At 44.5% G+C, this 16,177-nt stretch overlaps 1 long non-coding RNA gene across 1 annotated transcript in view; it reads left to right on the top strand.

Moving 5' to 3' along the window:
- Positions 1-14,742: 14,742 nt before the first annotated feature.
- LOC142574208 (uncharacterized) overlaps positions 14,743-16,177 on the top strand; it is a 43,225-nt gene continuing 41,790 nt past the window's right edge. The window contains exon 1 of the long non-coding RNA XR_012826452.1: positions 14,743-14,975. This is a non-coding gene — a long non-coding RNA (uncharacterized LOC142574208). The remainder of the gene's footprint in view (positions 14,976-16,177) is intronic.

The raw sequence follows: 16,177 nt of genomic DNA, 5'->3' as shown, positions 1-16,177 counted from the left end.
CATGAACACATCTGGAATTGGCGCGCTGAAGATAAAGAATCACATGGACATCCTTGAGTCCAGCCTAATGTTTCTTAATAATCTGGTTGACAAGCTGCGCAGTGAAAAGGCCTCATTTGTGACAGAAAACAAAGCCCTGAAAACGGGAAACTGTTCCCGTTCCCGAAAGGTCTCCGAGCTCGAGATGTACTCTCGCATGAACAACACCGAAATCAGGGGTATCCCCTGTACTCAGGGCGAGGACTGTGTTGCAGATTTTGAAACAGTGGGCAGGAAAATTGGATATCCCGTGACTTCCTCTGATATCGATGTTGTTCATCGACTCTCTACTGAAGATAAGGGTAAGAAAAACCTAATTGCTAGATTCTATTCTCGAACAAAAAAAAATAACTTTATCAGCAAGGCACGAAATCCAAGGCTGTGTCTGAATGACATCGGCAAATAGGACAACAACGTTCCTATATTTGTGTATGACCACTTGACACCACAAAATAAGGCGCGATTTTCCAAAGCACTGGAGCTAAAGAAAGCAACAACTGGAAGCCCTTGCGGACGAATAATTGTCAAATTCAGACTAGCAAGACTAATGAGAGCCGTGTTTGTCGCATTGCTGATGAGTCTGACCTTTCTTGTTTCGACTAACTGCCTCTATTCTGACTTATATGTCATTACCATCCACCAAGGATTCTTAACTGTCAACTTCTGCGCTGAGTACATTCATGTCGCACGACTACTATTTAATTATTCACTTCACTGGTTGAAGTCTCCGCAAGTAATTTGATGATCTTCATCACCTGTTTTCGACACTTAACAATACCTTTTCAATAATATGCGTGTCTTAAACCTGGCTTAGTAATGATGACAAGGACCTATTCTGCTTTAGTTCATACGCTTCTGAGTATTCTCACAGAGAGACGAATAATCACGGCGGTTCAGCTATATTTGTCTCATCTTACATTCCATATAAACGACAGCCTGACTTGGAGTTGAATATAACTAAATATGAATCTGTGTTTGTTGAATTTGATTCCGCCGTCTTCAGTATAGGCAATAGGAACCTAGTGTTTGACTCCAATTATGGCTCACCTTTTTCTTTAGTTACTACCTTCTGTAGTGCGCTTAATCAAACCATTGAAACATATCATGCAATAACTGTAACGCAATAATCATGGGTTGATATCAACATTAATCTCATAGATACCAATTCAATTAATTCTTCTAGTTATTCAAGCATCTTCCATAGCTTTGGATATGAAAGTTTAATCCTAACATTGCCGATGACACCTTAATTGATCACGCATTATCGAGCTTAACACGTCGGAGAATGACAGAAAGCTGGGCCAGTTGGTAAGGATTCATTATGTAAAAAATAGGTGCGGCGTGCAGACAGGACACAAGACTAGAGAAGTGGACAACACGAACGCCGACTATCAACTGAAGGGAGCACTGAGGCGAAAAAGGAAAAAAAGACACAACACTCATCTGCGCAAACTCAGGAATGGCATCACCACGTGTCAGTCGGGTACATGTGCCGGTCTACGTGAGGTAACTGTTAAGACTCCACTCTTGTGTCCTGTCTGCACGCCTCACCTCTTTTTTTGCATAATTAACACATCCACCTGATGCTGGCATTGTTACCACCAATATTACTAATGCCTATCCTATCGTTATTCGCCTGCGCAATCACTCAGCCTTATCTGACGCGTCATTCTACAAATTTGTACTTGCTAGCCTAACGAAAACTGACTTGTCGGAAGTTGTATCATCTAATGAACATCAAAAAGCTTTCTCGCAGTTTTTAAATACACTTTCATCGCATTTCAACTCCCCTCTCATAAAATAAAATGCAAAAAAGGGTATCATCGCCACAAAATCCATGGCTTACAGATAGCCTTCTGAAAGCAAAGCGGCCTTGTGAAAATTTGTGTAAAAACAAAGAAGCAACCTTTCCAATACTAAACTAACTGCCCGGTTCAAAAAGTTTCTAACTCACTTTCTGCACAGCTGAGAATTGCGAAGAGCAATTATAATGAACAAACAATTTTAGAACGTGGCAGTAACACTAGAAAACGCGGAAAATAGTTAACACCTTTTTAAACCGTAACTCTCAGAACGTCATTTCGAGACTCGTTCACAATGACATGGTATACATTATTCCGCTTGATATTGCAAATGTCTTTCATGATGCTTTCTTCAATAACACTTCTGATTCCGCTTCATGCTGTAACACGTCCTTTAAACGCTCACCTCACTCATTTTTCCTTTTTCCAACAACACCTGATGGAGTAATTTGAGCAATTAGAACCCTTAAAGCCACTAGTGCTGGCTTAGATAATATTCTCTTACTACGCTAAAATGATCGCGCAACATATCGCTCACGTGCTCTGCGCTATCTATAATCTGATTTTTAAAACCGGTGTTTCTTGCGCGTCAGCCCAAACGCCGTCGAGTCAATCCCGTTATCAAAAAAGGTGATCACACGCTTACACAGAATTATAGACCCATTTGGTTTCTTCCATTCTTTAATAGAGTTATTGAAAACTTATCGAAAAGTGTCTAAAAATAATTAGATAAATTTAGTATTCTTTCCTCTTATCAGTTTGGCTTTCGTTCTGGCTTTTCAACTAATCTAGCACTTAAATCTCTTACAGACAATCTCAAAACGTGATTGATGACGGTAAATTTGTAGCCTCGATATTTCACCTATGCAACGCCCTTCGACACAACTAATAAGACAAGTCTTTGTGCTAAACTTGAAGCCATTAAAATAACTGGTCCGCCAACACTTCTAATCCGCAGTTACTTACGACATAGAAAACAATTCGTTAACATTTCTGGGTACTGCTATATAGAAGCTACTACTATAATTGGTGTGCAACAGGGGTCCATATTAGGTTCCCTACTTTTTCTAATTTATAATATTCATCTGCCTTGTCGCCTTTCCTCATCAAAGTGTATTCTGTACGCTGATGATACAACTATATTTAGTTCTAACAATCGTATATCAACGCTAAAACGTCAGCTAAACGAAGATCTCGCGAGCATTTCCACATGCTGCGAACTTAAGAAGCTGCAGATTAACCATAATAAGACCAATTTTGGCGTCCTTGCCTCCCATCAGCAATCGCCGGAGCTCCTTCAGTCTATTTCCATCAACAATCACCTAATCACTGCAGTGGATCATTGCACGTATTTAGATGTGGAATATGATTGCCATCTTAAATTTCACCGTCACATAGCTAATATCAAAAAGAAAATGGCATGCGGAATACGCGTTTTAATCAAAGCACGAAAATATTTTTCATTTTCTACTCACACGTCGCTTTATTGTGCTTTTGTTCATTCTCATATTAACTATAACATTGAATCAATGGGAAACATAACAGTCACCTAAGTTCGTTGCAAGTCATTAAGAATCGAGCTATTCGGCTAATAACATTTTCATCTCCTTGCATTAGCGCAAATAAACTGTGATATGAACATAATATTTTGAATTTGACTGATCTTGTTAAATATAAACTGGCCATATAAATTTTTACGGCACTAAACAATTACATTACAGTGACCAGCATACCAAGGACATCCCTTACTAATATAAATAATACTATATTTCCAGGAAATCTGAACTTCATTTTAGCCTTGGTTCGCAGCAACTATGATAAGCAGTCGTTACACTTTTCCGCTTTATCGCTGTCGAACTCATTACCATTCCCTTTAAGATTGTTCAAAGCTCACAGATTTCGTATGGAAGTTAAGCATTTTCTTTTAGCTTCCTCCGACTTTCCCATTTGAATGGAGTATGTGTTGAATATTTAACTTTCACTTTGATTCACTGTTTGTCTCCCAAATTTTCTTACGTTCTTTTCTTAAGCTATTTTTGTAGTTTCACCTTTTGTTGACTAATCTGAAGCCTTGTTAACGTTTTATACATTCATCTGCTGATTTTCATGTTCATTTATGCCTTGTCTCCTGAAACCTTTATTATCGTAAAATTACATCTTGACATTGTTGTGTGTATTACTAAATCTAGTCATCATGCACAGGAGGTCCCTTTTCAGTTTCTAACTACGGCACCTCCTTCTGCATATACTTATAATGTAACTATCCCCATTTTTCTCATGAATAAAATTGATTCTGATTTAAGAGAGCACCACAATACAGAGTGATGTTATGGCAAGATCGAAGTTCTTCAAGTTCTTTGTAGTGGGTAGCGAATCAATACGTCTCGTTGGTGTGTGCACTGTCGACGTATCATTATGCAGTCGACTTTTTACTACCGAAATCGTAACTACAGCCCCGTGCACGCATGACGTAATTTTAGGCATTGACTTTTTGAAGCAGTGTGATGCTAGAGCTGACGGTCGAACTAGGGAGTTGTTGCGTGGCAACATTCCACCCGGGCTTCTGAAGAACAACAGCCTCTGCCACGAAAGTGGCTTTCACTGTCTGTGGAGGCACCATAATGCCAGTGTTCTCAATTGTCTGCGTTTCAGTGGCTTGTGTGATAACAACACACGCTATGCTTGATGCCACTGTGGAGCCCATTCGTTCGGCTTGTAGGAAAAATAACATTGTGATTCCTCACGGTCTGGTGCCAGTAGAGCATGGGCGTCTGCGTTTGAGGATTATGAATTACTCTCTAGAGCCAGGGGTACTACTTGGCAGCCTGAAACTTGCCGCCTTCCGAAAAGCCGCGCATTTGATAGTTGCTTCACCGACGGATGCAGATTCACAAAGTGAGGTGGGAAACCTTAGATCTACAGACTACTGTGTTCTTCGCATGGTCAACAAGTCATTCAGTGCCAGTAAGCCGAGTGCCTTGGCCGATGTTCTGTCAAAGCGCCTTCGATTCCTTCGTCTCGCACACGTCGCAGGATCGAGACAGGTATGGCGCGTCCAATTAGACAAAAGCCTTACCGAGTTTCCCCAGCAGAACGCAAAATATTAGATGAGCAAGTTCGCAAAATTCTTCAAGAAAAAAAAGAAGTTCAGGAGTCGTTGAGTTCTTTGGCGGCTCCAGTGATACTCGCTAAAAAGAAAGACAGAACATGAAGATTTTGTGAGGTTATCGACGCCTAAATTCGGTCACTAAAAAGAACGCATATCCACTTTCGTGGATTGCCGACGCGATTGGCTGCCTCGATTCAGCCTCATATTTTTCTTCAGATGATTTGCGCATTGGATATTGGCAGATACCGATGTATACGGCGGACAAACACAAAACGGAATTCGTGACACCAGACGGAGTTCCTTGTAGTTGCATTCGGCCTCGGCAACGCCGCCGCGACCTTTTAGCACCTTAAGGGTGCAATTCTGCGCTGCCTGAAGTGGGTGAACTGCATATGCTACCTTGAGGACGCGGTGATTTTTGGTCGCACAGTAACTGAACAGACTAAGCGCCCCAATGTTGTCCTCAGCTGTATAGAGAACGCTGGGCGCATTCTGAACTGAAAGAAGTGTCATTTCGGAGAGCGGCAAGCAATGATATTTGGTCACCTTGTGCATAAGCGTGCCATCCAACCTGATCCACAGAAGAGTGAAGCCGTCAAAGCGTTTCAAGCACCATTGGTCTGTGAAGGAGCTGCGAACTTTCTTGGGGCTGTGCTCTTACTTTCGCCGCTTTATTCACCAGTTTGATGACGTTGATTATCCATTTGCATGTCTTGTACGAAAGGATGCACCCTTAGATTAGACTGCTGAGTGTGCGGCCTCTTTTTCACAAATAAACTTATTTTGACGTCACAACCTATTCTACGACACTTTGACTTTTCCTCACTAAAAGAAAATCCTACAGGTGCTAGTGGCGTGGGCAATGGTTCTATACTGGTCCAACGCATCCATGGCAGAGAACACGTTATTTTTTACGTCAGCCGCTCGTTAGGCAAGCTACAGCGTAGTTATACCGTGACGAAACAGGAATGTCCTGCGATAACCTTCGCACTTTAGAGGTTTCGCTCGTACTTGTATCGCTGGTACTTCACAATTGTCACGGACCCCCACTCACTCTCTTGGCTTGAGAACTTGCGTGATCTATTTGGTCGACTTGCGCAGTGGGCCCTTAGACATGACGAGTATGATTTCACTGTATCGTACAAGAACAGCCGGCACCATGTTGACGCTGACTGCCTTCCAAGGCTGCCACTTGTTTCCACGGACTTCTACGCTTACAATTTCGACCACTACGTCGTTTCCCTGGCATCTGTGTTTCTCGACAGCTATGCATTCAAGGTTGAGTAGAAGAAGAACCCGAGTTTACAGCTGGTGGTGGTGGTGGTGGTGGTGATGATGTTGAAGCAGGCGGGGTTAGCCTGGCATACATAGCCGGCAATTGTTCCGCCTGATCCTCCTTCAAGTTGAGATCAGGGATGTGTCACCAGGTGTCGATGAGCCCCGTGTCTCGCAGGAAGGCTATCAGCAGGCGTTGCGCTCTCTTCCAGAATGCCGCGGGCCCTCCGGGGAAAACAACGTCTTCAAAGGTCCTGTGCGTGAGACCGCTTTTTTGCAGGTTGTCGACCAACGCTTTTCTTTCTGTGTCAAACTGTGGGCATAGCCAAATGAAATGTTCGATGTCACCAATGTCACCACAGAAAACACAGAGTGGGGAAGCGCGAAGCCCAGTCTTGAATAACCAAGCTGGGGTGTATGCGGAGTCGGTCCTGATGCGGTATAAAAGCGTCGCTTGTTCGCATGTAAATCCATGAGTCACACAGGATTCGTGTGGATTCTTGTGCATCTGTCTAAAGTGAAGGCGGATTGCATCCTTAGGGTTTTGAAAAGCTTTTGGAGCTTTCACTTTTGGGACACATGTCAGCGCTAGGCGTGCAAGGGCGTCAGCTTCCTCGTTTCCATCAATTCCTACGTGTGATGGAATCCACTGAAACCTTATGTTAAATCCTTTGCTCGTGAGGTCGTCAATCAGTGCCAGAGACTGCCTTGTAAATTTCTCTAGAGGTAGGCCCCGATGTAATCTTTGTAATGCTGACTTGGAATCCGTCAGCACCACGACATCTCGTGCAGAAAAGGCACGTAGTTTCCGCAAAGCCGCGGTGATTGCGGCGCATTCTACTGTTGTAGAGGAAACTACGCGATCCAGTCGGCCAGACCATGACACATCAAGGGATGGTATGCAGAATGCCGCTGCACAGCTATCTCTTTGTGGACACGCCGAACCGTCTGTGTACACTTGTAGATGGCTTTGAAACAAAGTGCTCAAGTGGTCCAACACAATAAACTTGGCTTCGGCAGTTGAAATGGTGCGTTTCGTCGGTAGGTGGGGTACATTGAGGCTGTAGGTAACGTCCGGAAAAGACCATGGCGGGCCAAGGCGACTTCGTTTAGGCCATTCCAATCCTAAAAATCGGAAGGTGTTCAGCGCCGCATGGAAATGTGAGCGAGTTCTTGATCTTAGCCGCCGGAGAAGCGCCGTGCCTGCGCGTGACTCGCCCAGCCTTAATAGCTGCGTCAGCAAGGCCTGAGATGCCAAGAAGCGGAGTGGAAGAGACTCTGCCTCATTAGTGACTTTCTTGTTTGAAGCCGCCGTTGGAACTCCCATCGCCAAGCGAAGTCCCTTTCTGTGCACTGCCTCCATGCGCTCGAATTGACTCGATGACGGTGATATCAGAGGGAGCTGATAGAGAATGCGGCTTGTTATCAGTGCAGCGTTCAGTTTAAGCATGGATATAGGATTGTTTCCCCAACGTACACCTGCCAATCGACGACGTGCGTTGATTCTTTGCACCGATGCAGCCACAACACTTTCGACCGCACCACGCCATAGTAGCTTGTTGTCGATGGTGACGCCCAGGAATCGAACATGAGTTGCACGAAGAATTGAATGCCCTCTGATATTCAGCGTCAGACGTGTTGACTTGCGTCTCACTCCCGGGAAAAACATGAAGGCTGATTTTTCTGCTGATAAGGATAGGCCAAGCGTCGATAAGTGGCGATCGATAGTGGAGATTGCGGCCTGGGCTATCCGGGCCAAACGTTTGTGTTGGTACCCCGAGATCCAAATGCAGATGTCATCTGCGTAGATGGACATTTTAACTGCCGTCCGACCTACTTTCAGGGCATCTGGAAGGCTGGCCATGGCAACGTTAAAACGCAAGGGGGATAGGACACTTCCTTGTGGGACGCCGAGGGAAATGCGTCGCTTGACACTCATTATACTTCCCAGCTTAACTTGTACACATCGATCACTGAGAAATTCATGGACGAATCGAAGAGCATTTCCCGAGACGCCCATGGCTCGGAGTCCGTTGATGATGCCTGTATGAAGCACACAGTCGTATGCCTTGGCAACGTCCATAAAGATGGCGAGTGTGGAAAGGCCGTCTACGCGATGGTGCTCGATATGGCTCAGTAGATCCAAGACACTGTCCTGGCACTGAACCGTGGACGAAATCCGGTCATACATGATGGCAGCCTATTTCCTTGCTCAAGATACCATGTTAACCTCGTACATATTAGTCTTTCCATCAACTTTGATACGCATGATGTTAGCGATACTGGCCGATATGAGGTGAGGTTTGCAGGATCCTTTCCGGACTTGAGCACTGGCACCACCCATGCTGTCTTCCACGCTTCTGGGATCTCTCCTGTGCTCCAGACGTGATTAAATATGTCCAGAAGTGCTCGTTTTCGTTCATATGGCAGATTTGTCAGCATCTGATTGCTGATCGAATTGGGACCCACAGCACAGCGTCTTCTTAATTTGCTAAGCGCCAAATCCAACTCACGAAAGGTGAACGGCGTATCCATGGTATGGAATGCTTCAGACAACAGAGGGTTCGATACTCCTGCTGATGTGCCAGATGTGTATACGTCTGCAAAATCTTCTGCAAGGGTTTGCAAATCTTTTCCTTGCTTTAAAGCAAGTGCTTCGAATGGCCTGTGTAGGCGAATCTTTCCGGATAGGCTATTCATTACTCCCCATATCCTTGTCATGGGAGTAAACGCCGATAAACTCTCACAGAAAGCAGCCCATTGAACTCGTCTTAATCTTTTTGTGTGACGACGGATGACAGCGTTTATCCTGTTGTATTCAGTTTTCGCAGATGGATTTCCCGTTTTTCTCATTAGTTTTCGCTCCGCTCTCCTACGCGCTGCGCAGAGGTTCTTTAGTTTCAAATCAGGAGTAGGGAAATGATCTGGCAGTTTCAACATTGAGGTAGCCACTCTTTGCTCCGCAGCATATCTGCGAACAGCTCACCAGGGGATTCGTCCAACGCTTCTCTGTATGTGTCCCAGCGGGTGATAGCACAGAATTGTCGCCCAGCAGTGTGTAATCCGGTGATGTTGGTGAAGATGGGAAAGTGGTCACTGCCCATCCTGTCTGGGGCCGTTGTTGACGACACTACAAGATCTATAGAATGGATCACGAGGTCTATGGCACTCCATGAATCTGGTGGTCTGAAGAAAGTCGGTTTGCCATCGTTCGCGATACACAAGTCAGCAGCTTCCGCGGCAGTGACTAGTTCCTTGCCTCGGGAATCTGCAGTCTTATCTCCCCAAAGCGAATGATGTGCGTTAAAGTCCCCACAGATTATTATAGGAGAGGGGCAACGAATGCAAAGGTCCTTTATGAACGCCTCCATGGAGACCTTCCTGCGCGGACTTATATACACCGACACCACACTGAGTTTTCGTTTTCCTAGGCACACTTGCACAGCGGCGACTTCTGTGCTTTTCCGCTACGTATAATTCTGCACTAGCACCCCGTTTTTGTGTTCACGATGGTTACTGTACATGTGGAACGAAACTACAACAGATGCACCCCTGCTGTTAGTGGTTTCAGAGACCCCAACTAAGGCCACTTGGGATCAGTGAGGACTCTGGGCTAAAGAACGCTTTTTTTGGCCGATAATCCGTCAGGCTACCGAACAATACGTTGCCAGCTGCATGGCGTCTCAGCGTCATAAACGTCCCAACAAAGCTCCCACCCGTCACCCTCAGCCTCTGCTGCCTCCAAGCTTCCATTTTGAGCAGGTTGGCATTGACCTTCTGGGCCCTTTTGTACGATCATCCGTGGGTAACCGCTGGATAGTCGCATACGTTGACTACAATACTCATTACTGCGAGACGGCAGCCGTACCCTCCGCCATTGCTGCAGTGCTCGCTCTTGTCGCACTACATCACCGTCCGGCATGAGCCGCCTTGAGTGATAACCACCGACTGTGGCCGCCGGTTCATCATCATCATCATCATCATATGTACTTTAGTTTTCGTCCGAGCGAAAGGAGACGGGGACTAAAGGCCCAAAGACGGGAGAGAGGTTCGAGAGCACACGGTTGCAACAGCGGATAAAATCAGTGCAAATGAATACACATATAACGTACACACATTTCGCACAAGTGATCATAATTTCAGTGACAAAAATGATTACAATATCTGTTCGTTAGAACCAGTAAGCCGCACAAACATTAGCATAAATTTTATCAGTATGCACTCTTTGTTACGTCATACATGCCTACACACAGATGCCGCAGCCATTAGAAGCCGCAACTCGGAAACGGCTGAAGAAGTTGCGATAGCGCTCGCTTGCGTGGGAACGAAAGCAAATTTCATAATTAGCGATAGCAAAACGGAGATCCGGAATTTCGGAAAGGGTAGGATCTCGCCGGAAGCGGCAAGGGTCCTGGCCAGTAGGCGGCTGAAAAGAAAAATTAGCCTAATTTGGACCCCTGTACACACGTCCGTTCCTGGCAAGGAGGCGGTCCACGAGTTAGCCCGATCTCTCTACTTCCGGGTGGCTGTGGAACCGCCCGACTGCCGGAACATGGACGAGCGTCTGCAAAATTATACGGAGATTGTCGAAAATTATGGGCTACGCAGGAAACTGGTGCCACCACCGGATAAAAGTCTAAACAATAGAGAGGCAGTCGCATGGCGGCGCCTGCAAGCTGAGAACTTCGTAAACCCGGTCTGGGCATACCATGTTATGCATGATAGACAAAACGATGAGTGCAAACACTGTGGGGCGAGATCGACCCTCGATCACATAATCTGGGAATGCGCTAGCTCACCAGGGGCCAAAGCAAACATAAATTGTAGAGAGACCTGGGAAGCCCTGCTGCGGAGCAAGGACCCTACTTCACAGCAACACGCCATCTGCCTGGCGGAAGAAGCCGCGAAGAGTCAAGACCTCTTGCTTCTAATCGCGGAGGTTCCGGCCCCCATCTACAAGGCCTGTGTGCCGGGGACGGGGAGTAGGGGCCTCCTTATCCGGCGGTACAATAATGTTGCTATCATCATCATCATCATCATCATCATCATCACACCGATGCAATAAACTGAAAACGTTAATAATTAGTGAAAGCAAATGTCATCGGCGAGTAATAATGCATTAAGCTGTCTTTTGTAGGAGCTTTCTGAAGCACTAAAGTTTAAGAGTTCTCCTACCATGTTTACTATTTCTGTCGACTGATATATGAATGTTTACCGTAATTTGTTCTTGTTTTCGTTAGGTGTCTGGTATTCCGGCGCAGTGAATAACGAGGTATTTCATCGTTGTCAATATTGATAAATAATTTTTCTTTGTGTATGGTAATCAGAAGTTTCTTATAATATATTCTGTCTGCTCGAAGAAGGGAGTAGCCTTGAAATAGTGGAGCTGCTTCAAGGTCAACAAAACGGCCATGGTAATTGCAGAATATACGAAGGATTGGTTTCTGTGAAAGAATTAATTTGTTGTAGTTTGTTTTTGAAGTTTTACCCTAAACCAGGACCCCGTAGCAGAGTTTAGAGTAATGGAAAGTATTGTATAACTGTTGTTTGAGCCAAAGCGGGATCAGCTGGGTTATCCTATTAATGATACCGACAGATTTAAAAAGGTCATTGTATAGCGTCCTTAAATGCGAACTCCAAGATAAATGTTCGTCAAACCAAACGCCTAAGAATTTTTGTTCTTGGACATGGTTAATTGCTGTACCATTGTAATTAATGTTAATGTCATTGGGTATGTTCTTGTTACGAACCCTGGATAAGATGTATGTTGTTATTGCAGCATTTAATTCAAGACTATTTGCACTCAACCAAACTGATGAGCGATTTACATACGCTTTAACACTGACAGAAAGTTCAGAAGTGTCACTGGATGTAAAAAACACGTTGGTATCATCGGCATACATTGTCAAGTCAGGTGAGTCGGGTATTCGTACAAGGTCATTTGCATAAATTAAGAACACTACTGGGCGAAGTTTGGACCCTGAGGTACACCCTGTTTTATAGGCAAATTGTCAGAAGTAATAGAAATTATCTGAACAAATTGGCTTCGATTCGTTAGGTAACTTCTTAATAAATCATTAGCGACGCCGCGTATTCCGTAGATTTCTAGTTTATGGAATAATATTCTATGATCGATCGAGTCGAAAGCCTTCCGCAAATCTAGAAAAAGGCCAAGTGTAACCTTCTGTTTTTCGATGTTGTCAATTATTTTATCCTTGATATCTATAAAGGCTTGCCCTGCTGACTTATTCTTTTGGAAACCATATTGGTACTTTGAGATTACGCTGTGTTTAGTCAAGAAAGACCACAGCCTGTCAACCACTACGCTTTCGAAAAGCTTTGAAAATATATTTAAGACCGAAATCGGTCTGTAATTTGAGACTTGCTTATGGATTGGTGTTATGCGAGCGGGTTTTAACGCATCTGGAAACATTCCTCAATATATTGACAAATTAACAATATAAGCTAGAACGACACTTATTTCGCTTGAGAGATATTAGATCAGCTCCGGTTGAATTCCATCGGGTCCGGCCGAGGCTGTGCTCTCCATTTTGTGTATCAGATTCTGCATCTCAATGCTACCTGTGGGTTGCAGAAAAATGAAACTGATCACCAGTGGGATGTCGATTGCATGAACCACTCTTCTTTCGCCTCTCCTCGATGTACATGATTCAGCCTGAACGAAATGTTCGTTCATGCTCGTCATTTGACTTTTGTGCAGTAATGGTGTCTGGGACGTGATACTCGACTTTCTACTTGTTATATTATTCACTGCGTTCCATATCAGTTCCGGTTCTTTACATATGCTAGAAAACTGTTGTAGATAGTAGTCTTGTTTAGCTTTCTTCGGTTTGCTTTGTAGGTGATTTCTCAACTTTTTGAATGTCACCAACTCTTCTTGATCACGTTTGTTTATGAAAAGGTGGTACATCACATTTTTCTTTTTTGTGTCATTATACAAATGATGGTTTATCCAAGGTTTTCGTACTTTCTTATTTCTGCTACGTTCATATCGTAGTGGGAAAGCCGATTGATAAGAAGTTTGTATGCTGGAAAGAAAAATGTCGAAAGCTGCGTTAACATCATTTTCATTGTAGACCGCCTGCCAGTCTTGAGCTACAATTAATTCCCAAAAGTGTTGTAACGAAAAATTTTTTATTATTCGACGATGACGAGGTGTCCGGGTAGCGCGAATGTTAGTGGAATTGGTAAATGAAAATAGGGGTAAACGGTCACGTATATCACTTATAAGAACACCGGCAAGTACTTCATCTTCGTTTAAGTTTGTAACACAGATGTCAGTCAATGTGGCACTATTCTCTGTTACTCTGGTTGGTAACTTAATGTGGTTTGTGCAGGCGTGGCAAGCAAGAATTGATTTCCGATGCCATGCCCACGTGTCATGTGGCTCATGTCTATGTTTATATCTCCCATGATTATCACAGGTTCATTGCAAGAACAGGCGTGCAATAGCAACGCATATAAAAAATTGCAAAATATTTCTGTCTAGCCAGAAGGAGGTCTATATATTACCCATGTCATTGTCTTTCCTATATATATAGTAAGGAATTCTACGTGTTCAGTAATTACAGTGAATTCCTCCACTACGGTAAAATGTAATCTCTGTTTTATGTGCATAGCTACACCACCTCCCCTTTGATTGACTCTAGTTATGTGCTGCGAGTTCACCGCAGATATTGTGCAAGTACTGCAATTGCGTCTTTCGGACATTGGACGCCATACTATGACGAAATAAATGGCCTTACAGAGCGTGCCAACCGAACGCTTGCCAACATTGTTGCAATGAATGTCGCGTCGGACCGAAAGAATCGGGATGGTGTTCTACCATTTATGACGTATCCTTTCTAAATGCGAGACACGAGACGACTTGCACCAGCCCACTCTTTCTTCTTTATGCACGCCCGCCTCGTTGTACTCAAGACAGCGTCCTCCCTTTGTCGAGTACTGACAGACGTTCTATAGCTGAAACACGCTCGTGCCGAACAAGCTCGTAGGCTTGCCTTATCTGCGTACGCTAGATGCACAGAACACAGCAAAGGCAAGATACAACAGTCGCCACCACCTTGTTACCTATGCCGTTATTTCCTTGGTCTGGTTGTGGAGCCCACTACGAAAGCGCAGTCTCTGCACAAAGCTTTTCGGCACACAATGATGAACCTTTCCTTATCCCGCCTAAGCGGGGTGAACTATAGAATAGCGCGCCTCCCCACAAACGGTCGATGCTCTGCCCGAACTAGTATAACGCCTGTTGCCAGGCTCAAGCAATACACACAGCGCGAAGCCACCTGACTCGCCCAGCGGGCTTAGTCTAAGCGAGGTGCATTGTAATCCCGTGTTCGTACGTGCGAAGCAGAAGGGAAGGAAGAGGAAGACTTTGTTTTTTCTGTCTGGCCGCCTCTTCCCATCCACTGCTTTCACGCCGAGCCTTCTGAATGAATGTCTCGCGTTTTGTAACAATGTCATGAGACATTATTCGGCTGCAGCTGCTTAGGACAGTGCAGCCATTTCGAAGGTTAGAGTTCGATGCTTTCTCTTTGAATTAGTTTCATGTATTGAAAGTCATACAAGAAATTTCTCCAATTATCCACGCACTTGGCAGACGCTGCGAATGATGGATAAAAGGGGCGGAAATATATGACGCACAATAATCTCCTGACGAGTAATCAGTACATGTATTAGATTTTCTGCAGTTCCTTATCCTGAATCTCCTGCCTCATATTCCGGCTGCCGTAAGTGCTTTTCTTAAAGACAGTGCGATTGTTTTATATGCATGTTACATAAACTGTGGTTGAGAATTTCGTGAAATCATGCCTTCAACAAGCCGAAATTTTGTTTGGCTTACCTGTACGGCTGCACAACTTTTAATATGAGCCTTCATAGTTGTAATGGCGTCGGCACGAAACTCGCGTAGGAATATATTGTTAGAGGAGACGAGAATTCTTCGCCTGCTTGGATTGGCATCAGTAAGTTCAGATTGCTTTTCGCTTTTAGTTATGATGGCATACATGCGACGACTCTCCCAAAGCGCTTGAAGGTATGGGTCACTGAAAAAGTTTGTGTTTAGTGCTTGTGCTTGGGAAAAGATGACCGAACTATAGCTGCTACACTAGAATACGCAGTTTAAAACGAAGTCTTTAAATAGTCACCCAGGATGTATTTTCATAATGAGAACATTTTCAAGGGTAGCTCCTGATATTTTTTGTTTCATAAATATATTGCTTCATATGAGGGTTTCCAATCCAGCAGCCACACCTGTCATACTAAAGTGAAGCTTTCCTTCTCTCTTTCCCTCACTTTGGGGTACCGGCTGCAGGCTGCTGTCTTGCGCAGTTGGCACGTACTAATTCTATATAAATCTGAAGACCAACACTGCACATAGTGGAAAGAGAGGTAGCCCGATGCGTTCGGTAGTGTACATCAGCGTGGACTCAAGTTCCAACTCAAGCACTCCTTCGTCGATTGGGAGAGGGAACAAACGCGAGCTAATGATATCTTCGCTGAAATCAAGAAAAATAAATGGGCATGGGCAGGACACGTAATGAGGAGGGAAGATAACCGATGATCATTAACAGTTACGGAATGGATTCCAAGGGAAGGGAAGCGTAGCAGAGGGGGGCAGAAAGTACGGTGGGCGGATGAGATTAAGAAGTTTGCAGGGACAACATGGCCACAATTAGCACATGACCGGGGTAGTTGGAGAGGCATGGGAGAGGCCTTTGCCCTCCAGTGGGCATAACCAGGCTGATGATGGCGATGCTGACTCCTTCGTCACCAAGACGTCATCATCATTCTGTCGTCATCATGTTGGCGCTTTCATTTCATTGTCAGTATTCCTTCGTGACTGTGGCGTTGTCATCGTTTCCCCGTCTTTACTCTGTCATCGATCGTCACTGTGTTGTTTTTAGGCCTTCATTTTGTCACTATTATCGCG

The sequence above is a fragment of the Dermacentor variabilis genome, chromosome 3 (assembly GCF_050947875.1).
Source record: "Dermacentor variabilis isolate Ectoservices chromosome 3, ASM5094787v1, whole genome shotgun sequence".
Taxonomy (NCBI): domain Eukaryota; kingdom Metazoa; phylum Arthropoda; class Arachnida; order Ixodida; family Ixodidae; genus Dermacentor; species Dermacentor variabilis.
Note: the sequence above shows the minus strand (reverse complement) of the source record. Positions and strands in the feature narration are given on the sequence as shown.